Source organism: Vulpes vulpes, chromosome 10, assembly GCF_048418805.1.
Source record: "Vulpes vulpes isolate BD-2025 chromosome 10, VulVul3, whole genome shotgun sequence".
NCBI classification, from domain to species: domain Eukaryota; kingdom Metazoa; phylum Chordata; class Mammalia; order Carnivora; family Canidae; genus Vulpes; species Vulpes vulpes.
Genome location: NC_132789.1, coordinates 81,758,288 through 81,785,033, shown reverse-complemented (window position 1 = coordinate 81,785,033; position 26,746 = coordinate 81,758,288). Strand labels below are relative to the sequence as shown.

The 26,746-nt window shown below is 37.4% G+C and overlaps 1 protein-coding gene across 10 annotated transcripts in view; it reads right to left on the bottom strand.

The window, feature by feature from the left end:
• Positions 1-26,746, bottom strand: part of MMAA (metabolism of cobalamin associated A) — a 52,229-nt gene that overhangs the window by 15,777 nt on the left and 9,706 nt on the right. Inside the window, exons 2-3 of one of the 10 annotated variants that reach the window (XM_072724771.1) lie at positions 18,864-19,032; positions 16,476-16,708 (exon numbers count right to left, since the gene is read on the bottom strand). The exons of 1 other annotated variant lie outside the window; for it this stretch is intronic. The gene's annotated coding sequence lies outside the window, so the exon portion shown is untranslated. Of the gene's footprint in view, positions 1-1,134; positions 1,262-6,041; positions 6,730-16,475; positions 16,709-18,863; positions 19,033-24,706; positions 24,779-26,746 lie in introns of those variants that run through there. 8 more of the 10 variants (XM_072724773.1, XM_072724770.1, XM_072724769.1 and 5 more) reach the window with 8 other exon arrangements.

Here is a 26,746-nt window from a genome sequence, read left to right as displayed (position 1 = left end):
AAAGAAAGCAGTCAAGGATTCAGCACAGGTTTTACCCTGAGCCACAGCAAAGATGGAGTTGCCCTGTCATGAGCTGGGGAAGACTGATGCCTACCAAACTGCCAAGTGGGGTCCTAAGTGGGAAGTTGCATTACTAGTGTAAGAAAGAGGTCAGAGCTTAAGTGTAAATTTGAGAATCATTAATATTTAGGTGTTAATTAAATCTATAAGACCAAATGAGATCAGCAGAAGAGTGGCTAGAGATAAAGAGTTGTTACACCATTTTTCATAAAATTTTACACACACATGCACAGAAATGCATATGTCAAAATGTCAACTTCGTCTGTAGCTAAATGGTATTATAGTGCTTATATGTTGTTTTTTAGCTAATCATATTTTTCTGTTATAGGCAAAATAATGATCCCTCCCCCCAAAGATGTCCATGTCTTAACAAAGGGCTACTAATGCCTTGGTTTTAGTCCAGTAAAACCCATGTCAGACTTCTGACCTACACAACTGTAAGATGATAAATTTGTGTTATTTTACGCCACTAAGTTTGTGGTTATTTGTCATAGCAGCAAAAGAAAACTAATACAATTGCTATTGTAAAAAAAATCTTTTTAAAAGATAAAACAAAATTTGTATACTTTTAATAAGAAATATCTAATAACTACTCATGATTTAATTTTACTTCTATATCTATAACCTGTAACTTGCTTCCTTCTGTATTGAGATTTCTTCATAATGTGAGAATCAAACTTGATGAGTCCTTAATTTAAACAGTGACTATGACTATCAGCATTACATTAAATATATATTTATGTCAGTTTCTAAATTAGACATAAAATTAGCATATATACTTTTAAAACCTAGTAAAAAGAATTATGTACAAGGTGAAAAAAGTGATAATCATGTTTTAGCTATGCTTCTATGCACATTCTATCAGAATCATCACATTAAGATATGAAGTTCAACAGTACTCTGAAATAATGGGATACACACGGGCTAGTAATCATTTTGAGCATGGCAGCTTTAAAAAAAGTCTTTATGCTATAATAAAAATTAGGTGTCTAGGATGCTTATCTTCTACTTTTTTGCCTGACAAAGTCTTACTCAGTTCAAATATCACGTCTTCTAAGACACATCTTCCCCTACCTTTCCCAGGCAATCAACTGTTCCATCTGCAAAGCTCCACAGCCTTTTATTCATCTTGTTTTCTAATTTATCCACTTACAGATCTCTCCCCACTAATTTTATCCCTCAGCCCAGCTGATGATCCTCCTAAAGAAAAGACAATATTTTATTATGTTTCCTCAGAATCCAGCATAGTAATGTGTTAAATTTTTTTCAAGGTTCCTGTTCCCTGTTTTGAATCAAAGCACCGTTGACATCTAATGTTCCAAAACAGAAAAACAGAAAGATAAGTTTGTAAGGAATCAAGACCTAGTAATGAGATTTACTAGATGAAAATATGTCCACTTATAATAATGCAAGCAAACAGTAGTCTCTAAATGAGATGAAAAAATTGTCTAATAAATAGTACGCAGGTTGCTCTAACAGAAGAGTTATTTCCTACAACAATGTAATCGAAGTCTTTCTCAGAAAATCCGTGCTGACAAGCTCATGGTTTATATTGCAGGGTTTAGTACAAATTGGGATTGCGAAGTGGTCTGCTCTTTGATGCCAATACAAATCTTAAAAGGCCTTAAGTAAAAAAAAAAAAAAAAAAGAGCCAGGAAAAGGATGACATCATTTGCTAAAACCAAAAAGCTATCCAGATGTATATAATCCAAGGTTTTTACACCTTCAAATCTCTCCATGGAGGCTGATTTTCTTGCTGCCCCCAAACCTTCTGGACCATGGGAATGGCAGAGCAGCAGCTACCTTTCACTGACCATTTATCATGTTTGAGATATTTTTGCATACATTTCTTCAGCTGAGCCTCACAACAGTACACACGATTCTCTTTTACAGGTGAGGCTCAGTAAAGTTACACTGATTGACCAAGGCCTCACAACGAGCGGCAGAACTTGGGAGAAATGACAGATTTTAAAAATCCAGATGTATACGAGAGAAGTGGTGTAATGTTGCACCAAGGGAATACCAAATAACATTTAAATATGGAATGAGGGATGCCTGGGTGGCTCAGTGGTTGAGCTTCTGCCTTCAGCTAAGGGTGTGATCTCGGAGTCCCAGGATTGAGTCCCATATCGGGCTCCTTACATGGAGCCTGCTTCTCCTGTCTCTGCCTCACTCTCTGCTTCTCTCTTTGCCTCTCTGTCTCTCATGAATAAGTAAATAAAATCTTAAAAAAAAAAAAAAAGGAATGATTATGGCAAACTGTCTTCTTCATTTTGTTTCTTTTCTTTGCTTAGGCCAAAATGAAAAATAGGTTTACATTTTCTGGGCAAACCTTACCAGTAGGACATCCCAATAGTGTATTAGTTGACAGAACAACCAAATTTCTACAGTTTTAAAATGTTTTTCACTCTAGAGAATAATTCACATTTGACAATCAAGGGCATAACATGTAACTCATTCTTGTATGAACAACTCTTATAACATGTCACCGACAGAAAAAACTAAATCTACTAGAGTGGCAAAATCATCGAGGTAGGGAGAAAGACCTCCCATCTACTTGTGTAACTAAGCACCTTTTCCTGCTTTCTTATGGAAAGACATTTTAAAACTTAGCCAAAAATCAAATCAAACAGTTTCAATGAATTTTCATGATTCCTGAGAATCATGGAGGTCTCATCCTATAATTTTAAGCTCAGTACTACCTAAATACACGAGAAATTTCACATTTACAACATTCAGTAAGATCCCTCAAAGCCTTGCCATTCTTAATAAACCAGGATGTTATTAATATACAATGAAAAATATGAAGTAGGCATTTTTCCCCTCTCAGGGAAAAAGGTTCGATATGGACGGCAGCATTTAAGATTCACATTTGTTTTCCTCCAATATCTCTTTTTAAATTCTCTCTTTCTTTTTTTGACAGAGAATGAGAGAGAGAGAGAGAGAGTGAGAGAGAGAGAGAGAGAGAGAGAGAGACCAAGTGTTGGGTGGGCTGGGGGGAGGGCAGACAGAGAGAATCTTAAGCAGGCTACACACCCAGCATAATGCCTGAAGTGGGGCTTGATCTCACCACTCCGAGATTATGCCCTGAGCTGAAATTAAAAGTCAGAGGCTTAACCCATTGAGTCAACCAGGTGCCCCTCTGATACCTTTTATATCCATTTCCTCCTTCTCCACCTCCTTCCCATATTTCTCTACTCTAAAGGCTTTCAAGCTATGATCAATGCCCATAGGAAGAAATGTGCTTACATCAGTCAACACATAGGAACATAAGTGAAAGAAAAGTTTCACAAAACATTTCTCATTGTTAGTATATGTGATACATTCTAATATTATATTTCTATTCTGTATTTTATTTTTTATTATTTTTTATTTTTTAAAGATTATTTATTTATTTATTCATGAGAGACACACAGAGAGAGAGAGAGAGGCAGAGACACAGAGAGAGAAGCAGACTCCTTCAGGGAGCCTGACGCGGCACTCAATCCCAGGTCTCCAGGATCACACCCTGGGCTGAAGATGGCGCTAAACCACTGAGCCACCTGAGCTGCCCCTCTATTCTGTATTTTAAAATGCAGACTGCAAACGACCACAGGCGCAACATTAGGTTTGAAAAACCCTGATCTACTACAGCTACCTCTATGACCATTATTAATTCACCTTCCATATTACCACTTATCATAAAATGTAAAATTTTACTCCTCTGCTTAAAATACATTTAGAGTCCCCTTTGCCTTATCTGTAAAAGAAACCGTTTTTCTTTAATTCAGCCATTCATTTATTCAGCAGCTATTTATTGAAACCTACTGCACACACTAGGTGCTGTGCTATACATTGGTGTATGGACCCAACATAGGTCCTAACATCATAAAGTTTACCATCCAGTGAAGACAGTTATTACAAAAATATTACATACTCTTTAGGAGTGCTCTTATCTACCTTTCCAATTTAATTCATTTTCCTCCTTCACTTTTACCGCATTGCTGTCACTATTCTGATTTGCACACAGGTCCCAGAAAAAACATACTCTTTGCCCATTGTCTGTGACGTTCTTTCTGATTGGAATGCCCTTCTCTCCTTTAATAATCTCACAGATTCCTCTTCAGCCTTCAAGAACTAAGTTCTTGAAACTAGAAACAATGCTCCCCCTTCCCATGCCCTTTCAATTGTCACTCCTATCTCTTGTCATCATGTATAGGTCACATCCCTCTACTCTAATATTGGTCACATTGTTTTGAGTTGTTCGTCCCGCCTACACTATGGGTTATCTTTGTACCCACAGCATAGTTTATTGGTCATAGAATGAATTAACGTATACTATAATTGTGCTTGGGTCAATAACTCCATTAGGCTGATTGTTCAATGTTTGAAAACATACATTTTTCTAGATTTTACAGTAAATATGTTTATTTTAAGGACTTTCTTTTTAAAGTCTTATTTCAATATATGGATGTTTTCCTTCATTAAAAATTTGCTCAGCAGCAGCCAGTCTAACTTGGGATATTTGTCTTGACATTGATCCAATGAATATTCTCAATTTCAATAACTACTCTGGCAAGAAAAAGCATACAGGATTTCCAAAATCAATACATTAGGTCAGTGTCTGCAGCAAAGCACAGTTCATACAGGCAATACAGTGTTACACCATGTGTTTCCATTTCTCAATGCTAATCATTTTTGATTTGAAGATAAACTGTCAGATGCCAATAATCTGTTTCCCATTTCCCACCATCCCCCACAGAAGATTTTACATTGTCCTTTTCAAATAATCTCAGGAAATTTTAGTAGAGAAGAATGACTTTTTTAACAAGCAACCCTTAAATAGGTCATTGTTATATAAGAGTAGTACCAAATACATACTGAACTCATCAGGGAATATTCTAAGGTTCTCTGTCCACTTTACCTTTTATTACTTTTCCAGTTAAGACTCAGATTTCCCAATTTCCACTTTTTAGGTTTCAATCTGTTGGAGAAATCTCTATTTTTCTAAATTTCATCACCATTAAACATTTTCATTCACTCCCATTGCTATCACTTAAGTTCAAATCCAAAATGGTCTCAGGGAGCCCTATGTGTGATCTGCCTATGAGGGACTCACATGCCCACATGGTAATAGTCAGCTGAGGGGCAAATGTTTCAGGCACTCACCAGTCCTTTCCATGCTAAATACACGTTTTCTTTAGACATCTTCAAATATCTCAAGTTGAGATTTAGATTTCTTGTGATTATCTAAACTTTCATGTTTCTTTTGCCTCTAATAGCAGCCCTTAAAATAGCTGAGTTGTTCCTTTATAAAAATTCTTATTACCGTGAACACAAAACAGTATTAAGTGTTTACCAGTAAAAGAGTATTTTGGACATTGCAGATGACCCCGAAATGATTAAGAATCTTCACAGGCGTCCTGGAAACTGGGGTTTTCTACCAACTTGGAAAAGCTACAGCAATCTATTCGTTTTCCAAAGTATACGTATTAGGGCACAGCTCTTAAGAAAGGTAATAAAATAAGAAATTTTATGCCCTTGCTGCTTAGATGCTCTTTCATTTGCTAAAGACAAATATAAATTTGAATACGGCACGACTGCTGGAAAGGACTTGGCCTCTCCAGAGTATCTGACAAAGCCTAGATTCTCTGGGCGACTTTCAGTTTGAGCCCTACTTTTACACCCTGGATTTTTTTTATAATAATAAAAAATTTATTTTTTATTGGTGTTCAATTTGCCAACATATAGAATAGCACCCAGTGCTCATCCCATCAAGTGCCCCCCTCAGTGCCCATCACCCATTCACCCCCACCCCCACCCTCCTCCCCATCCACCACCCCTAGTTCGTTTCCCAGAGTTAGGAGTCTCTCATGTTCTGTCTCCCTTCCTGATATTTCCCACACATTTCTTCTCCCTTCCCTTCTATTCCCTTTCACTATTATTTATATTCTCCAAATGAATGAGACCATATAATGTTTGTCCTTCTCCGATTGACTTACTTCACTCAGCATAATACCCTCCAGGTCCCTCCACGTTGAAGCTAATGGTGGGTATTTGCCATTTCTAGTGGCTGAGGAATATTCCATTTTATACATAAACCACATCTTCTTTATCCATCATCTTTCGATGGACACCGAGGCTCCTTCCACAGTGTGGCTATCGTGGACATTGCTGCTAGAAACATCGGGGTGCACCCTGGATTTTATTCCACGGAAGGGGAGTTTTGATTTCACTCTTTGGTAGTAGCTACACTGCTCCGTGCTTTCTCCGATCCACTCTCCGCTTACCCACCCGCCAGCTCTGGCAGCGGAGGGACCAACGCCCTTTCCAAAAGCCTCCTTACTGTGGCAGAACGGTCAGCTCACAAACCTGCCTAAAATGATGCAGATTTTAAATCACCGCGTCGAGAACGTTTCCTTTTCAAGGAAAAAAAAAAGCAACGAAACTTCTCTGTGGAACCCCTTTTGCCGACGCCTGCCAGTGGGCGTCATACCCCGCATTCCCAGGAGCACCCAACATAGTAACAGTCTCCTTTTCCCTCCCCCACCCCAAATCCTCCAGGGGGCGCCCCCGACGCCGGGGTGGGCCCCCTACGGCAGCCCAGCCCCGGCTCCGGACTCACCCGCCCGAGGCCGCGGAAGCGCAGCCCGCCCCGCCCCTTCCGCCGCGCGGGGCCCGCCCCGCCCCGCGCTGGCCACGGCGCGCAGGCGCAAGGCGCACCGCCCGCCGCGAGAAGCCCAGGGGCGCCCGGGGCCCGGACGGGGGCGCGGGGGCGGGGCTAGGGCCCGGCGGACGTGGCCGCGGAATTCCGGCGGGGGGGGGGGGGCGCGTGCGCGCGGAGGCCTGCGGGCCCGCGTCGGCGCGGCGGTGGGCGGGGCGCCGGGGAGCTGTCGGGAAGGGGTGGGGGAGGGCGGCGTTCGCGGCTTCGGGAGCTCTGCCGCGGCTGGGCGTTGGCCGTCGGCTCCGGAGCCGGGGGTAGCGCTCGCACCGTCCCGCCAGCGCGGAGGCTTCCAGGGTGGGGTAGAGGCCGAGCCGTGGGGTCCCGGACACCCCGGCCTCCCCCCCGGCCCCGGCAGGAAGACTCCCAGCCCCGCAGAGCACTTCCCAGCCTATGGGCATGAATGTCGCCCGAAGTACAGCTCAAGCGTTTAAGTCGTGGCAGAGTTTTGTGGTTTTCATCTTTCTTAAAAGTTAACCATTGCTATTAACATTTTAACTCGGGCCAAAAGTAAGGACCCGCGACTGCCCTTGGACCGTCGCCGAGGGCGCGAAGGCTCCGCGCTGAAGCGGAGATGGACGCGAACCTGCTTAATGCTCGCTACGTCGCTGCGGGGGCAGCGCGGGAACTAAGTTTTTGAAAGCCTGTTGGATTGTATAATACGTGATAAAACCTGAGTTGTACCTGAGTTCTAGGGTTTTTAGGGAAAAATGAAGTCTCCCAAATGTTTGCTGTAACCGATAGGCAATAAATAGGGACCAATAAGGCAAATAGAAATGGTCATCATTGGGGCTCTGTTATAATCAGTATCTGAAGCCGAGGCTGCAACCCGCCCCCCCATAATGCGCATGTGCCATTGTGAGGGGTTAGGCCTTCCTCAAGTGCTTGATATGGGTTCATTGTTGCTGGATATAGAGCAATTTTAAAAAATGGACTGCTGGTTTTCTTCACTGTCTTCATTATTTTTGAGGCTAAAAGCCCACCACTTTTACCCCAACTGTAATTTACTCGAGTATAGTCAGTTACAGAAAACTAAACAGTAAGTCCTGGAAAACATGGATGTACTCAAATCTGGTTTCAAATCCCAGCTCCTGAACACAGTAAATACAATAAAGACAAAAACTGGGGAGAAGTTACTTCATCTCTTTGAATTGGGGGTTATTCGTCTGACAATGTTTTGTGTGTGTGTGTTTTTTAAGACTATTCATGAGAGACACAGAGAGAGCAGAAGCAGGCTCCATGCAGGGAGCCCGATGTGGGACTCAATCCCAGGACTCCAGGATCACGCCCTGGGCCAAAGGCAGGCTCTAACCCGCTGAGCCATCCAGGGATCCCTGTGTTTTGTTTTGTTTTTTTTTTTTTTTATTTTTGGGGTTTTTAGCAAACCTCTGTTTGCATTACCGAAGGAAATGAGGCAGCTTGTTAATTTAAAAATGGTTTTTAATCCTTACCGGTTTTTATTCTACAAACTGTTTAACGCTTTAGTTCATTTCTCATCTCTCTCTCTCTCTCTCTCTCTTTTTAAATATATCCAGGTGTTTCCTAAACTGTTCTATGGAACATTAGTCCTTTGCAAAATGTTAATAGATGCTTCATGGAAAAAATTTCCAGCATCAGTGCTGGGAACGCCGTACATTTTGCTTATTGCAAGTTCATCTATGTAGCATTCTTGCCAAAAACATTTAGCCTGAATTTGTGAGGAGCACTCAGATAAATTCACAGTGTGATTTATTTTGACTTTTCAGTAAGGTCGAAGCATAGAAGAAATAAAAAGACCGATCTGCCATTAGGGCAACTGAACTGGATAGCATTGTGGATTGTTTTTCTTTTTAAGTTTTCAAAGAATCCATAGACAATTGAAGAAATTTGAACACGAGAGCAAAATAGAGATGTTGTTGACTTAATTTCTCAGGTATGATAAATTGTGTTTATTACAAAAATGCTTTTGTTTTTAGGAGATATATGTTCAAATCTTTAGGGAGAGATCATGATATTTGTCTGGGAACTTCTTTCAGATAGTCCAGGCCAAAACAAAGCATATATGTAAAGAGACAACATAGCACTGTGTTAATTATGGTTCTAGGAGAAGAGTATATGTCTTTCAACTCTTCCATAGGTTTAAAATTTTTAAAGATTAAAAGTCGGGGAAGAAATTGTAGCTAGCAGTTACTAGCTTTTATTTTTTTGCTAGCAATTACTTTAGGAAATAAAATATACTAATAATGCTTATTTATAGGAAAATACAAAATTCATTTATATACTGATTTTCTTGTAATCTGACCTTAAGAAGTGGTGTGCCATGTATAAGAACTGTAGGAAATTGAGAAATGACCTCATTCTTAAAGGCGTTATATTGAATCTACACTGAGGCTTATTCACTAGAGTAATGTTCATGTACATCGTCTAATGATCCCTGCTCTATGCCGTGTATGTTGCATCAGAATTAACAATATTAATGAACTCTTGTAATCTGTTAATAATTTTTTAAATGTTCATTTATTCCTACAAGTATTTCTTTACTGCTGTGTGCCCAGGCACTATACTAGGTTCTAGAGATAAAGCCTCCATCAATAATGTACAGATAAAGTTCCTTCCCACACACAGCTTACATTCAGGGAATAAGAAAGAACACAGAGTACAAGCAAATACCTATCGAATGATAAGTGCTATGTAGAATAATAAACTCGGCTTTTGAGATTAGGGAACACCAGGTAAGGATGAGCAAATACTACTTTATACAGGGTGAACAAAGAAGACTTCACTGAGAAGGTGACATTTGAGCAGAGATCTGAAGGAGGTGAGGGAGTGGGTTGTGGATATAAGTAAAGTGTGGACTGAAGGGGATAGCATGCTTAGCATGTTTCAAAAATAGCAAGGAGACCAAGAAGAATGAATGAAAGAGGTAGAAAGCAGGAGGTAGAGTTGTAGGCGATGAGGTGAGAAAAGTAGCCAAGGCCAGATCATGTAATATGCTTTCAGAGGTGTTTTTGCTCCTTTAGCTATCATCTGGGAAGCACTTGCTGTAGTGCTGGTACATGTAGGACACAGTAACTGCTAACTCTTATTGTATTCATTTTCTGTTGTGGTGGTGAGAAATTACCACAAATTTAGTGGTTTAAAAGAATGTAGATATATTGCCTTATAACTCTGTAAGTCTGAAGTCCAACACAGGTCTCACTGGGGGTAAAATCAAGGTATCAGTTGACTGCATTCCTTTCTGGACAGAATCTTCTCTAGGGAAGGCTCTGTTGCTTTGCCTTTTCCTGCTTATAGAGGCCACTTATATTCCTTAGCTTGTGGCCCCTTTCTATCTTCAAAGCCATTAACAATGGTCAAAGATTCTCCAGTGTTAAGGATTCTTGTGATTAAATTGGGTACACCTAGATAATCCAGGATAATCTGTCCATATCAAGGTTCTTAACCTTAATCACATCTGCAAAATCCCTTTATCCTTATAAAATAACTCACAGATTCTGGTAATTAGGGTGTGAACATCTATGGGAGGGGCATTGCTCCTACCACAGTCCATCGTCTGGCCTCCAAAGATTCATGTCCATTCATATGCAAAATCTACTGGCCTCCTCCCTCGATCCCCCAAATTCTCAACATATTACAGCAGTCCATCTAAACTTCAAAATTCCCAACCTCATTTAAATTATGTATAGATGAGGCTCTGATAATCCATCCTGGGGAAAAATCCCTTTCCATCTATAGACCTGGGAAGCTAGAAAACACGATGTCTGCTCCCAGACAGGCCCTGGAAGAGGAGGCACAGGAGAACAAGTGCAGCCGTTTCCATTCAAAGAGGGAGAAAGTGGAAGAATAAAAGTAGTCACCACCCTGAAGAATTTCAAAACCCAATCAGGCAATCTCCATTAAATTTCAAGGCCTAGGAATAATCTGTGGTTCTTGGTTCTGCTCTCTGGGCTCACAATGGCTCCACTCTGGGCACTGGGAATTACAGCATGGATATCTTTGTATGACTATTTTTCTGCCCATCACAAACATCGTTATTAGATTTAGTATTATTTTTTACTAATCTTCATTCAGTAGTGGCTCTTTACCTCTTAAGTTTCTCCATTAGCCCCAGTCAAGAGGTTAATTACCTTTACACAAATACACAATCAATACTTGAGAAGCTCACCATTGTAATGAACTTTATTGTACATCATTTCATGGTAAGTGCAAATATCTCATCTAATTTCTCTTAGGTAGAAAAGAATGCCTCCCAATTTTATATACAGATCATATTTTCTTTATCTGCAGTTAATTTATTCTAAAATTATTGATTTCTAAAAAAAATTAAAATTATTGATTTCTTTCAGGCCCAAGGGTACCTATATTCTTCGTTTTATGGGATAAGCAAAGTTTTACAACGTCTAAGGTCATCACTCTTGCCCTTTAAGGACACTGGAAACTCACTTCTGCCTCCCAGCAGGTGGCAGCAAATCAATATTCGATAAGGTACTGTAAAATTATTAAAATTTTCTTGTCTCAATAAGCGTTCTGGTGTTGTAGATTGTGGCTTTTCTTAGCTAGAAGAGCAAAAAGGCTATTGTTACAGATTGTAGGATTTTTTAAAAAATATTTTATTTATTTATTTGTAGAGACACAGAGAGAGAGAAGGAGAGAAAGAGACAGGCAGAGGGAGAAGCAGGCTCCACGCAGGGAGCCCGACATGGGACTCAATCCTGGGTCTCCAGGATCACACCCCTGGCTGCAGGCGGCGCCAAACCACTGCGCCACTGGGGCTGCCCAGATTGTAGGAATTTATATCAATTTATCAACTATGTGGGAGGGTGTATTTATGTGACTTATATTTAATACTTATATTAATATTGTTCTTCATTGTCTCTCACAGATCCCAAGTCCATTTGTAATCAATTTGGAATAACAATAATGCTCATATAGTCTCTCCATAGATAAACAGTAACTCTCCCTAGCCATTATTTAGCTAATATCAATCAACACAACACAGCATTTAAAAATTTATGGGAGGGCATCCCTGGGTGGCTTAGTGGTTTAGCGCCTGCCTTTGGCCCAGGGTGCGATCCTGGAGTCCCGGGATCAAGTCCCACATCAGGCTCCCTGCATGGAGCCTGTTTCTCCCTCTGCCTGTGTCTCTGCCTCTTTCTCCCCCTATGTCTATCATGAATAAATAAATAAAATCTTAAAAAAAATAAATAAAAATTTATGGGATACAGATAAAGTGTTCTAGAGGAAATATGTATAGCTCTTTTATTCCCTTATTAAAAAAGAAAATTAATGATCTAAGTCAAGGTCAGCAAAATGATCCATGGGCCAAATTTGGGGCAGAGCCTACTTTTGTACACATTACAAAGCTCTTAACAGAGCTAAAAAAAAAAAAGAGAGAGAGAGAGAGAGACAAATTACCAGTATTTGGAATGAAAGATCAGTAAAGATCCTACAGACATTAAAACACTGGTTCTCAACTGGAGGAGTTTTGCCCCCAAGAAACATTTGACAATGTCTACAGATATTTTTGGTTATCACACCTGGGGAGGCTGCTACCAGTGTCTATTGTGTAGAAGCCAGGAATGCTGTTCTGCACAGGAGAGTTCCCCACAGCAATTTTCTGGCCCCCAAAATCAACAGTATTGAGGCTGGAAAATTCTAATTAAAACAATAAAAGGAGAATATTATAAATTTAAGGTACTAAAGTTTGATAACTTAGAAGAAATGAATAAATTCTTTGAAAAACAAAACTCAACCAAAACTGACTAAAGAAGAAGTAGAAAATCTTAGTAGTTGTACATCTATTACAGGATTTGAATTCACAATTAAAGAACACTTTGCAAAGGAAACTCCATGCCAAGATGCTTTCACTGGTGAATTCTATCAACACTGATACTGTCAATTTTACATAAACTCTTTGAGAAAACAGGAGGAGAGAATACTATCCCACTACTTTTATAATAACATCATAACCATGACAGAAATATCTGACAAAGACATTAAAGGAAAAAGATCGCAGGCCAATAATCACTCATGAATATAAGTGCAAAAATACTGTATAAAGAGGATCCCTGGGTGGCGCAGTGGTTTAGTGCCTGCCTTTGGCCCAGGGCGCGATCCTAGAGACCCAGGATCGAATCCCACATGGGGCTCCATTCATGGAGCCTGCTTCTCCCTCTGCCTGTGTCTCTGCCTCTCTCTCTCTCTCTCTCTCTCTGTGTGTGACTATCATAAATTTAAAAAAAAAATTTTTTTTAAAATACTGTATAAAATACTAACAGGTTGACCCTAGCAATAAAGGATAAAATGCAATGGCCAATTGGGGTTTTTTCCTAGCATGCAAGTTTTGCTCAACATTAAATAAGTTAAACAATGTAGCTTACCGTATTAATAAAAGAGAAAAAATTTTACAATAATTTCAAAACACTTAGAAAAAGCATTTGGCACAATTTATTGCCAATTTATGTGGAAAACATTCACAAAACTAGAAATAAAAAAGAACTGACTTTGGGGATCCCTGGGTGGCTCAGTGGTTTAGTGCCTGCCTTCAGCCCAGGGTGTGATCATGGAGTCCTGGGATCAAGTCCCACGTTGGGCTCCCTGCATGGAGCCTGCTTCTCCCTCTGCCTGTGTCTCTGCCTCTCTCTCTCTCTCTGTCTCTCTCATGAGTAAATAAATAAAATCTTAAAAAAAAAAAAAAAGAACTGACTTTGTTTTATAAAGAGCACCTATGAAAGACCAATAGCTACTATCATGCTTGATGGTGAAATATTCAATCCTAGGATTAGGAAAAAGTTGAAAATGTCTGCTCTCACCGCTTCTATTCAACTTTGTGTCAGAGATCTTAGATACTGCAATAGGCAAAAATAAAATAAAAGCTGTAAAGATTAGAAAGGAAGAACAAAACCATCTATTCACAGGGAGCTACATTGAAAGTTATTTTTACTTCATTTTTTAAAAGATTTTATTTCCTTATTCATGAGAGACACAGAGAGAGAGGGAGAGCACAGCAGAGACACAGGCAGAGGGAGAAGCAGGCTCCACGCTGGGAGCCCGATGTGGGACTCAATCCCAGGACCTCGGAGTCAAGATCTGGGCCGAAGGTGGCGCTAAACCTTTGAGCCACCCAGGCTGCCCAGAAAGTTATTTTTAAAAACTATTAATTATTTGCCTTTAGGTTAATATCTGTCCATGTAGAAAATATTTGAAATCTACTAGAATGAATAATGGAAATTAGTGAGCTCAGGATAACAGATCAGTATATAGAAATCAGTATCTCTATGTATTAGCAAGCAGCAAGTAGAAAATTAGTTTTTATATATAACATTTAAAATAGCATTATAAATACCTGGGAATAAATTTAATGAAGGACATGCAAGAACTGTACTACTCTAAAATATTGCTGAAATGAAAGACCTAAATAAATGGATATGTGAGTGTGGATGGATTTCTCTCTCTTTCCTCCTATTCATGCACACAGAGCATACACCAAGAAAGACCACATTCTGGGCTATAAAACAGGCTCAATTAATTTGTAAGGATTGAAATCATGCAAAATATGTTTTCTGACCACAATAAAATTAAAATAGATGTCAATAAGTTTCTGGAAAATCTCCAAATCTCAGTAATCAAAGGCATAGATTTTCTGAACTGCTGGCCACAGGAATTCCAGCTGACACTGAAGACATGTTTCTTCTCTCCACAGCCAGTTGAATCATACAGGAATTGATTGTGGACATACTAGCACCACATTCTAACCAACTGCACTAACCTGGCACTCCCCTGAGCGTGGGGTATGCTGTGAGCAACTGTAGACGGCTGTTATATACTTGAATATTGCACTGGAACAGAGTTATAGCATATTTAAAATTCATGAGATCATTCCCATTTTTTGCTTTCTTTCCCTCACAGCCTGAAAAAACTGATGAAAAATCTGGGAACAAGACTGTGGGTGTAGTTGACAAAACAGAAAATCTGTTCCTGGACAGCTTTTGATGAATTTAATAAGTGAACAGATAATGAACCTAGACTACATTTGCATAATGGCATAACAAAAATTCATTGAATGATGCTAACTATCTGGGGAAACTACACTTTGGAAACTGAATATAAGATTCTGATCCTGGCAAGACTATCCATTCTGTCTAATGATGTACATGGCTTTCAAGGGGAGGGAGGGATACCCCACATGCTTTATTCTCACTGATCTTAAATATCTTTTCATCCTATTTTTCTGGAAATAGTTACAATTCATTTTCTAACAGAAAAAGTTCCAGCATCCAGATTCATCCTAAATGTATCTCTTTCAGGAATTTATAAAAGTATACATTTCTCTTTAGTAGACCTTCAGAGGATTTGGGGCTATAAATCATGTTTAATATTAAAAGGTTTTTTCCATCCTTTGAAAGAATTTTAGGTTACCTCCCACCCCATAATTATTGATTTTTACTGTCAATTATGGTTAATTTAACCAGATAATTTTCAAATTTCACTTTGTAAGAATAATTTAGAAGATCTTTCTTACCAGAAGTTTCCTTCCTTTTTTTCTAAAAATATATCTTTATTTAACTGTTCTTTCAATATCTACCTTTTGCAGTTTTTAACTTCATGCTACTTCTGATCATTCTGAAATAATTATACCATTTTGGTAATTTGTTATACTATTTTGGCATACATTTCTAAAATCTCATGGGAAGTTTTCTTTTCTAATACTCTTTCTATTCTAGGATTGAACACAAAAAACCAAATGTGATGGTTTGTTAATAGCTAATCATAACTGATATTATTGAGCTATTTTATGGCCATTATGCTATTATCATAATACTAATTGTTCCTCCCAACATTCCTATGAGATAGATACCACTGGTGTCCACATACTTATCAGGAAACGGAGACTCAAGGAGATTAACCAAAGTGCCCAAGATCCTATCATAATGAGTAAGAAACCCAGGGCTTGAGTTCTTATAACTGACTACAGTCTCCACATAATTAATCATTGGTGTTTACTAGGTCTAATTTTGCTGTGCATTAACTAAAGTCATAGGATTGTTTCAGATCCCCCAACTATTATGACTCTCCAATTTCAGTGCTCTCTCTATAAAATGTGCTATAATGGTACCCTGTCTTCCTCTATGTGGCAGGTTTTCTAATGTTATACACAATTCCACCACATGATGGTGCCAATGAAGTGAGAAGCCTTGTGCTGCCGGTAATTGACAGAGGCTCAGACCTAAATACAAATGTCAACAGAAAATAATTAAAGGTGTTAAAAAATAAGATTAAAAAAAAATCGGCCACAAAGAATTACAGTCTAGAATATCGCTTTAAAACATAAGGAATGAAAAGATCATAACTATAAAAAGGCTAAGAGTAACTGACTCATAAAAGTTAAAAATAAAGATAAAAGATGAGCCTTTGTATTCATAAAGAAGTATGTGGGACAGATGTCAGAGACTTCCCACAGGAAGGAAAACACCAAAGGAAATGAATTAAATGAGAGCAGGTGACTTACAAAAGAAAAAAGAAAAGAAAAGAAAAAAAGAGACCAGCTGTATAGTGATGCAGCTCCAGGGTCAAATGGGTAAGTGTTCCAGTAAGATTCCACAGTAAGTGCAAATGCGGTAGCAAAAGCCAGTGAGTAAGGATTTTAGAGAACCTTTTAATAGACATCACTATTTCTTTCTCTAGCCAAGATAAGTATTACTATTTTTTTCTCTGCAATATCAAAGATACAACTTACTGTGGAAGGAAGAAGCATTATTTTTCAGAAATTTATTGAAGCAAATCTGTATACATCCTGTTAATTACAGCTATTCCAGTGATGCTATATGTGATCTCTGGACAATCAGCATCACTTGAAGTTGTTATAAGTGCAAATTCTTCAGCTGCATCCCAGACTGAATCTGAAACTATGGGCACGGGGCTCTCCCAGTGCTTCTGATGCACCCAAAAGATTGAAGTCCAGCTGTATCACTTAAGAAAAACAAAGAAAAGAAGAAATCCATCAAAACATTATTCATACAGAGATATTGAAATTTATAACATTAAAAGAATATTAAGTAAATAATGAAATGTTATCAGGGCATTTAAGCAATTCTGATAGTTTTTAAGAATAAAAAATAAATGTAATAGTGGAAAATTCAGTATACAAATAGTGGAAAATTCAAAATACAAAATTGATCTCAATTATGTAAAAATAGTTCTGGAAAAAATAGAAGGAAACAAGCAAGACCAGTTAACAATGGTTGCCTTGGAGTGATAGGATTATATGCATCTTTCTTTCTGCTTCTTTATACTACAGATGCTGTTTTCAAAATTTCTATGAGAAGCCATTTTACAAAAAAACCCAATCCTATCAATATAATGATTTAAACAACTTTTAAAAACCTTAGACTTTCCAAAGTCAAAATACTATTTACAGATTATATTCTTGCCCATTTGTTTCTCTATATATGGTTAATTAGGGGAAAGTTGACATAGTGACAGCCTAAAGCATAAAGAAGAAATGTACTTATGTTGCTTACTGGAGAGACAACACACAGAAAGATCATAGAGTTGATGTATTCAGTGTTGAAAGTGGTACAGGAAGTAAAAATTTGAGAGAGAAAATAATCTTTTTACATACACTAACCAGGAGCTTTACTCTTTCAAGTATCATTACTTAAAGTATTAAGCATTCTAAAGTAATGTAAAGGAAAATGTCTTCAAATTTAAGAGAACAGGCTTAAACATCTTACTCCCAAAAAGCTGCTTATTTTGTCCCTATGTCATTTGAATAAATGGCCTGACAAATCAAGTAGGGGGAAAAAATCCCTCATATGACTATAATTTTAAAGATTAATATCTATGTGTATAAATATCTTGAATGCTAGACCCTACATATGATTCTTTTTTTTGACAAGCACTTATAAAATATATGTTGAAATTGATAAATATATTAGGCCACAAAAACTCAGTAAATTTCATTTATTTATATTTTTTTAGTAAATTTTTTTTTTAAATCTGAAACTAAACAGGCCATACTCTCTAAAAAATAATAAGATACAATCAAAATCAATAATAAATGATCAAATAAGAGGGGGAAGAAAGGAATTGTTTGAAAATGGAGGAGGTAAATGATTCCAAATAAGTCTTAGGGCAAAAAGGAAATCAAAACTACAAACCTTCAGAAAAGGAGCATGTGAACAATAGAACTAATGGGATGCATCCAAAGTTGAAGTCAAAACGACATTTATTAATTAAATATTTTCATTACTCATTACTTAAAGAAAACTTAAATGAGGTACTCAACTCAATAAGTTAGGAAGAATTTTTTTAAAAAATCATAAGAAAGCAAATAAAAATAAAAAAAGTTAAATAACTATGAAATAAGAACTATTAGACATATAAGTGGACCAAGTTGTTTCATTAGAGGAAAAGTACTATAAAAATGTCCTGGGAATTTCTTATTAAAACACACACACACACACACACACACTAATACATTAAGAATGAGGAAGGGGATAGAAACACAAGTTGAACATAATTTTTTAAATTATAAAATAAGACCTACCTTTCTAATCATATGGCAGGCTACACTATACAGGCCAACCCTCCCAACTGGAAGGAAGGACAACTTAAAATAGTGAGTTACACAAAAAGTAAGTTCTTAAAAGCAACACAGATCTGATGAGACTGTAAGGAATTTCTGGGCCAAAATTAAAATAGAGAAGGACCCCTCAGATGTTAGCAGAGCACTTCAGTTGCTTTCCCCTTAAGAGCATTTGCTAAATTAAGCAAACTTCCACTTTATTTATTTATTTTTAAATGTTTTATTTATTTAGCCATGAGAGACACACAGAGAGAGAGACAGAGAGAGAGAGAGAGGCAGAGACAGAAGCAGGCTCCCTACTGGGAGCCTGATGTGGGACTTGATCTGGTAACCCCTGGATCATGCCCCGAGCCAAAGACAGGGCCCAAAAGCTGAGCCACCTAGGCATCCCAAAAACTTTCACTTTAGTGACCTTGTAGAGTGTGGACAACAGAAATCAAAGCCCAGGTGAAGATCTAAAAGGAAACCCTTCCCAAATAAAGTCAAGATACCCAAGGATATTCCCTCAATCTAAGGATGAATCAAAAGTTAACCTACCCCACTTGTGCAGGAAGGTTGCCTGAGCTCTAAGCAGAGCAGGGATGGGAAATAAAAAACTTCCCTGAGATGTTTTAACCAGATGAATGCTTCAGGAGCTTGCAAATCATAGTACATCACCAAGATGGTTCCAAAACAATTAAGCTGTTTTTCAATTGATAGTGTTCTTCTGTACCAGGCAGAGACAAAGATATCAGCACTCTAGGCCTGTAGGAATCCTTAAAAATAATTTTCCAAGGGAAAACAAAAAGCAGCTCACAGTCAAAAGTAACCAAGTGCCACAGGGAAATCACCAAGAAGAAAAACCAGAAGAAACAACAAACTGCAGAAACAAAAAACATATATTGAATTTAGCTATTGAATTTTTCAGGGACAGGTAATACAATTACTATGCTTACTTACTATGTTTTAAGAAATAAAAAACAAGCTTAAAATATTTTTGGAGAACAGGAAACTATAAAATATAAGCTAGCATGTTTGCAAGAGAACAAAACAGAACTTGTAAAAATAAAAAATAATTAAAATAAAAAACTCAATGGAGATTTAACAACATAAAGAAATAGTTGAAAAAAGAGTTAATGCATTTGAAGATAGGTAAGAAGAAATCATTCCTAATGCAGAGATACAAAGAGGTGTTAAGTATGAACAAGAATTTATGTAACATGGAGCTTAGAGTAGTAAAGTCTACTACACATCTAATAATAGTTCCAATTAAAGAGGAAAGAAAAAGAGATGAGGCATAGATAATGGCTGAGGATTTTCCAGAAGTACCCAAAACACTAAAAATAAACCTCCACCTGGAAACACAGTGTAACTGTAGAAAGCAAAACTTAAGATTTTAAAGGAAGCCAGAAGGAAAAAAAAAGGATATTATATTCAAAAGATTTTCAGTTAGATTGACAGCAAATGATGAAAGCCAGTAGATAGTGAAATATCTTTAATATGTTGAAAGAAAGTCACTGCTAATCTAAAATCATACATCCAGCAAACTTTTTTTTTTCAGCAAACATTTTTAAACAAAAAATATAGTTTACCACCAGTGCAAAAATCCCAAAAAAGAAATTACAAGATACAACTTTGACTGAAGGAAAATGATCTGAAAGGAAGAGTCTGATAGGCAAAAGGAAATAAAGGGCAGAGGAAAGGCCAAATGGTATGAGTAAATGTGAACAAGTATTGCACGTTTCAAACAAAAAATAATAGTGTTTAGTGGAATGAAAAATTACTTAGACTTAAAATCTATTAAAATAATGAAATGTTATTTGGGCACAAAAAGTAAATGGATTTAAAAGTGTTGTAGGTCCTGGTAGATAAATATATTAACTTTAGGTTCCAATAAAATTAAGTATTAATATTGTAATTTCTATGTAAACACTAAAAGGAATGGGGGAAACTGAAGTGATAAAAATGACTCAATCAACCCAAAGGAAGACCTAACATAGAAAGAAATGAATATGAATGTCCATTAACAGTAGGATAAATAGTGATATTTTCAAACAAATAAACTGCTACATGGATGAATACTAGGGAGTCACAACAACAAAATATTCAGGGAAAGAATTTAGACACAGAATTTTTATGCTATATGATTCAATTTAAAGTTCAAAAATAAGCAAATTACAATGTTTATGGATACATACCCGGGTGAGGAAACTAAGGGGAATAAAATAGAAAAGTGATTGTTTTTCAAGTCACTATCATGGTTACCTGAAGTTGGAGGCACTTGTGTTTGGGGAGAGGAATGAGGGAGCTAAGCGAAGGTATGGAAGCTCGGTACCTCTGCCCCGCACTCTGTGTATCTCCTCATCGGGCTGCTCGTTGTACCCTGTATTGTATCTGTAATGGACTGGCAGGCTGAGTGCTTCCCCGGGTTCTGCCAGCCGCTCTAGCAAATTAAAAGGACCGAAGGAGGAGGTGGCCAGAACCTTCAGTCTGTAGCCAGTGGGTCACAAGCATGTTACCAGCCTGGGACTCACTGGCCACTGGCATCTGGACTGGGGCACGGGACAGTCTCAGAGAGCTAGACCCTTAACCTGTGGCATCTGATGCTGCTTCCAGGTAGACAGTGTCAGACTTGTTTTGTGTGGTGTTCCCCGCAACCCACACTGGAACTGGGTCTGGGGAACCCAAAAAGAATTGACTTCATTAGAAGCAGGAGGACACAATGGAAGGAAAACTCTGAAAGTATAGAGAGGAGATGAATTGATTCAGGACCCCAGGACAGGAGAACATCTGATGCGTTTACCCAGTTTTGCTGTTGTCATCTGACTCAGAGAAGTCTTTTCTAAAGAAACTCTAATAGTGGATAAACAGCTTTGTTCCAAAGAAGTTTTAAGCAAAGAAAAATTAGGGTTGCCAGATTTAGTAAATAAAAATACTGTGTCTAATGCAATATTCCAAATACTAAAAATGTTTTTATTGTTTATCTGAAATTCAAACTTGTCTAAGCATCCTCTATTTTATCTGGCAATCTAACCTAAACCTAAATGCATTTCGGACTTCTAGAAGTTTAATGGTTAAATTACCACAATTATCTTAGAGCAGTGGTTCTTAACTTTAATGACAGATTACAATCAACTAGGGAGCTAGGATCTCAGGGGTGGGAATGGGGCATCAGTATTTTCACAATCAACCCCCATCCCCCACCCCTCTCCCAACCAGGGAATCCTAATGTGCAAGGTATAGAAAAACTGGATCAATGTTTTCAAATGTTTGAGTATTCTCCAGTTTATACAAAATGACATAAAATGAAAAACCAAACTTCCACAATAGTTACCATAATCTAATTTAATGTCTTTAAATACATTGTCCTAACTTGACAGTAGTATGTGCAATTTAGCTGACATTACCCCATCACTTTACAGGCAGCCTGTTTTTTTACTACATTTCTCTGGAAACATTCAAGCTTCCTTTCCTCTCTTTCAGGAGAAAAATTGCTAAAGGTGATGGTATAAAAACAAGCAAGGGCTCTTTCTTAAACCGAAATGAAAAGCAATTCAATGTATTTTTTAAATTGTATTTGGTGATGGACTTTTATTTCAAAGTAGAAGGAAATAAATTTTTAAAAAACAGATTATATTAAAGTATGAGAATTGCCTTGAAGCATAATTCAATATTTATCAAATTGTTTGTGTATTTCTGCTGAACTTGGAAAGAGTAGCTTTGGTCTCAGAAGACTAATATTAAACTGTCTATATCTTTAGTTCCCTTTACACCAGATTCAATGTGCTTATTTTGTTTCTTTTCAATTTCACAAAAAAGGGAGACAAGACCAAACTGCTGAATGTTTTTTTTAATCTCATACACTATTTCAACTTGTTAGAATAAATAAGAAATGTCTGTTTATTTAATTAAAAGACTTCCTTTGGCTGTTAGCCCGTCTTCCTACTGATAGTGAAGGTAACTCTACTTAAAAAAAGATCAAAAGTTGCAGGTACAATTTCCCTACATTTTCTAGTCTGTTCTGATAGTTCTTAGTAGTATCAGCCAATTTTTTGAAAATGGTTTATTCTGAGACTTGAAATAACCATTTCCTACCTCACATTTTAAATCATTATTTCTTCCCTAGGGATTATTGATGGAGTGCCTCCAAAATATCTCATGATTTTTGATTAATGAAAATTCCTGATTGGAAAGAGAAGTTACCCTAAAGCCAGGAGTCTCATAGGAAAAGCCTGCTGGTCACCCCAACATGGGTAGTGGGGTACAGCCAAACTTCAGCCTGGCAGACTCACATGTGATTTATGATCTCTCAGGTAAAGACTCATTGTAAGCACTCATGGACACTAATGTGTGTGACCAGAATTCCAATTTATTGATTGGTCATAAAAATATAACATTTAGTTGTCAATAATTTTACAGGCCAATTTCCACTTGAGGCCAAATTTCAATCACAAGAGGAGTCAGATGATCTTAGTAGTAGCGTTATTGATCTATAATACCTAGTACACCAGTTTCGTTTTAGGGTTTTATCTCCTACACTGCTGATCACCAGTTTTGACTGATAGATAGTTTTTTTTTCCACATATATCTAAATATTCCGTCAGATGACAGTAGAGTGTTGTTAGGTAAGAGTACTTTTCTTTATCCCCATGGAGATCTTGTGTTATTAGCGAAACGATGCTTCATAAGCTTTTCTAATGGCTCACTCCAGAGTTTAGTCATATTTTTCTCTTTTCTTTTCATATTCTGAGTAGCATCTTGACCCTGAATAAAAGCTTCATGAAAAGCTCATTCACAAGTACACCTCCAGAGTCTAGAACAGTGCCCATAAGGCAGTTAAGCACTAATAATAATAGTAATAGAGCGAAGGAACAAGCAAGCCTGTATTTAGTTATTTCTACACTACACAAATGTTATCAGGACAAAGAACATGTCCTAAGTACCCATGGATTATTCTTCTTTGAGGATCTCAAAGGAAATAGCTCACACAGCACTTGCCTTTGACCCATCAGTTTCAATTAGACCTTGCCGTTCTCACCCACCTACTTTATTATTCTCTCTCATCTTTTTTCTTTTTCCTTCAGCACTTACCACAGTTGGTAGCTTGCAATTTATTTGTGTTTATTTATTTAAAGTCTCAATCAGAAGCTCTGGAAGGTAAAGACTGTATGTTTTATATATAGTCTCTATCTATAGTCTACCTTTATGCTTTATGTGCTTCATGATATTTAACAAATATCGTTGATCTATCTTGTAGTCATAGGAAGAATAACAAATGACTTGGGGATTTTGGATATCAGGCTAGTTGGATGATGAGCTATTTCTGCAGGTAGCCATCCCAACACCTCAAAATCGTACCCCATAGGAAAGTGCTGCCCACAGGCAAACCACGGATCATTGGTGTTCCCCTGGCTATCTACAGAAGGACAGAGCAAGGAAACAATTTCATGTTCATTTTGTAAATTTGGAAGTTAAGAATAATTTATTATATTTTATAGAAATCTATTTGCATACTTAATTATTATTGTGTTCCTAAAAGTTGCCCATCCCAGCTAATATTCCATTCATGGTGAACTTTGCCTTGACTATTGAATTTTATACATCTAAGTGTGCTATTTACATCTGCTAATTTTACATTTTGATTGCATGTCATGATAGCCAATTCACAGGAATAAATCAAGTGCTTAAAGGTAGCTAAGTGTAAAAGTAGTGTTGCAACGATAACATAAACATAATAGAACCCTATAAATGTAAGCAGTGAACAAGAGCCCAATGCAAATATCAATGTGAAACTGTATGCTAGAACAAGTGAATCTTGATGAATATGTGAAAATTGGATTTTATCAGACCAGCAATCAATTTGCCTCTAGTTTCTATTGCATTGTCTGTTACAAAACTTTGTTAAAGAATGGCAAGAAGCCACAGAAGCTTTTGCATTGCTTTCAAAGTACCGTGACCTTTCTGATAAACCAATTGAGTTTTTCCTGAACAAGCACAAAATAATGCTTTCTAATATGAAATTGATAAATTTTGTCATTTAAAGGTGAAGAGACCCAAACAAAAGAAACATTATTCAAAATTGTACACCAAAACCCCAAAACCAAAGAAGCGAATCACACTGTTGCTAAAAAGTTTATAAATCCAATTGTAAGGCTAATGATAATAATTACCATGCCCAGGAAGAAACTTAAATTAGCTACTGGGAATTTCATAATCAAAGCGGGCCATTGTACATCATGTAATATTAATGGCATATAGCACAGAAGGGCAATGTCTATCATGAGTGCCTGCTAGCCGACATTTGGCTTACATTTGGAAAGAATCACAGATGTGCAGAGTATCAATCAACACTTGGCAGAAATGTGCAGAAATGTAGAAAAGGGAGGTGCTCAGGGACTTACTGGTGAGTTTAGTGCTCCACTCTCGTGCCAGAGGAGATATTTCATGTAGTTGGCGATTTTTTGTGCCATGATGCAGGCTGGAAAGACACCCACAGCACCAGTAATGTTTTCAACAAGGAAGTGTTTGCCTATTTGGATAAATTGTCCCTTTACCTATTGCTTCATCTCACAACATAGTTGGCAAACATAGTTAATGTGTTCAAACCGTGGTCACTGAGTGTTTACCTTTTAAGCATGCTTTGTGAAGAAGCTGGCAGTGAGTACAAGCCTTCCTTTCCACACAGAAGTAAACTGTTTATCAAGGTCAAAGTGTTTAGACAAGCTTTTGAAATCAGGGATGAGATAAAAGCATTTCTTCGTGACACTAGAAATGGCAATTAAAAAAAAAAAAGTAGTTTCTTCAAGTGGCACATTTCAATGATATATTCTATTTTTTAATAGCCTCAGGGTATCACGCTAGAGTGGGAGTTTTGTCATTTTAAATGTTGTCACTATAAGTATTTCTTAAGCCAAACTATGGTATAAATATTTTAATCAACAACTTGATCTTAAAACTTGATTTTTTCATTCACTGGGGAAATCCAACATAGTATGGGACATCCTTATATGTCATGTTCTCCAAAAATAAGATAAATAAAAGAAAGCAATCCAAATACACTTTTCCCAAACTAGAAAAACACTTTTTAGAGACAAATAAAATCCAAGTGGAGTAGGATTCCATTTACCATCATCTCTGAGGTTGAAACAAAACATTCCAAGTATTAAGTATGGTATGTTCTTTTATTCTAGTGCCTGACTTATTGCCAAGAGAGAAATCAGAACAACTTTCTGGGTGTATGTTTGAGCCATATATTTAGGATTATCAGATGGAGATCCTGAACAATTTCGCCAATTCTGATAACCAATAGGTATGGTTAGAACTTCTATTTCAGTAGAAATAGAGTAAGAAAAGACACTGACTCAAGCCTTCCATCTTTTAGAGAACTACAAAAGCCTTGGAAAAAGATTACAAACAGTATCATCTTTTTTCACTGATATAAGATACTTACTACTAATTGAACACTTTTGTTTTAGATGAACCTTGGCAACATACTAAGTGAAATAAAGCCAGATGCAAAAGGACAAATATTGTATGGTTCCACTTATATGAAGTACCTAGAATAATCAAATTCATAGAGACAGAAAATAAAATAGAAGTTACCAGGGACTTGGGAGGCAAAGAAGGGCAATGGGAAGTTGGTGAGTACGGAGTTTCTGTTTGGAGTGATCAAAAAGTTCTAGAAATGGATAGTGCTGATGGTTGCATAACAGTGCAAATGTACTTAATGCCACTGAATTAAACAATTAAAAGTGATCAAAATGATAAATAATATTGTATTTCCCCAAAGTAAAAAACTGTTTTATTGCTATTTTAAAATTATAATGAAAACATATTTCAATATTCTCCAAATTGTTAGTCTTATGTGTGCCAACATCCAGCAAGTGATCTGTGCATGCTGAAAGCCAGCTCTGGAAATTTGTCTTATTTGGGACATTCGAAGCATCATTTCTACAGGATGGAAGAAATGAGAACCCACTGGAAATGACCAAGAAGATGCCTTATGGAGTTAAGGCCAGCAAGTGAAAGTTGGAGGTTCTGTGGTTTGTTCCAGGAGAATACGCTCTCTTCTTATTGGGGAGATAAAGAGAAATTTAGCATTTGGGTTTCTTCCCACTGAGGACAACTCTGTCCATTGTCAGGCAACAAAGCACATTCGTTGCTGTTTGTTTGATAGTTCTGTATTTATTTTGCATTTTAACTCATTTGGCATGTTAAACTGAAAACCTTTGGTTGTGGAGTTTCTTCTTAGGCAAAGTAATCAAAATAAGAGGCCTTTGGGACTTCAAACGAAGAAGCAGTTCTCTTTGAGCTTTACTAAAGGACAGTATTTCCTGAAGGGGGTCATGGAATATTCATAAGTGTTCCATGAAAAGAGGTATTTGTGGTAAGTAAGCAATTGCTGCCATAGGTTTCTTCACTGCAGAACTTACTTCTTATTG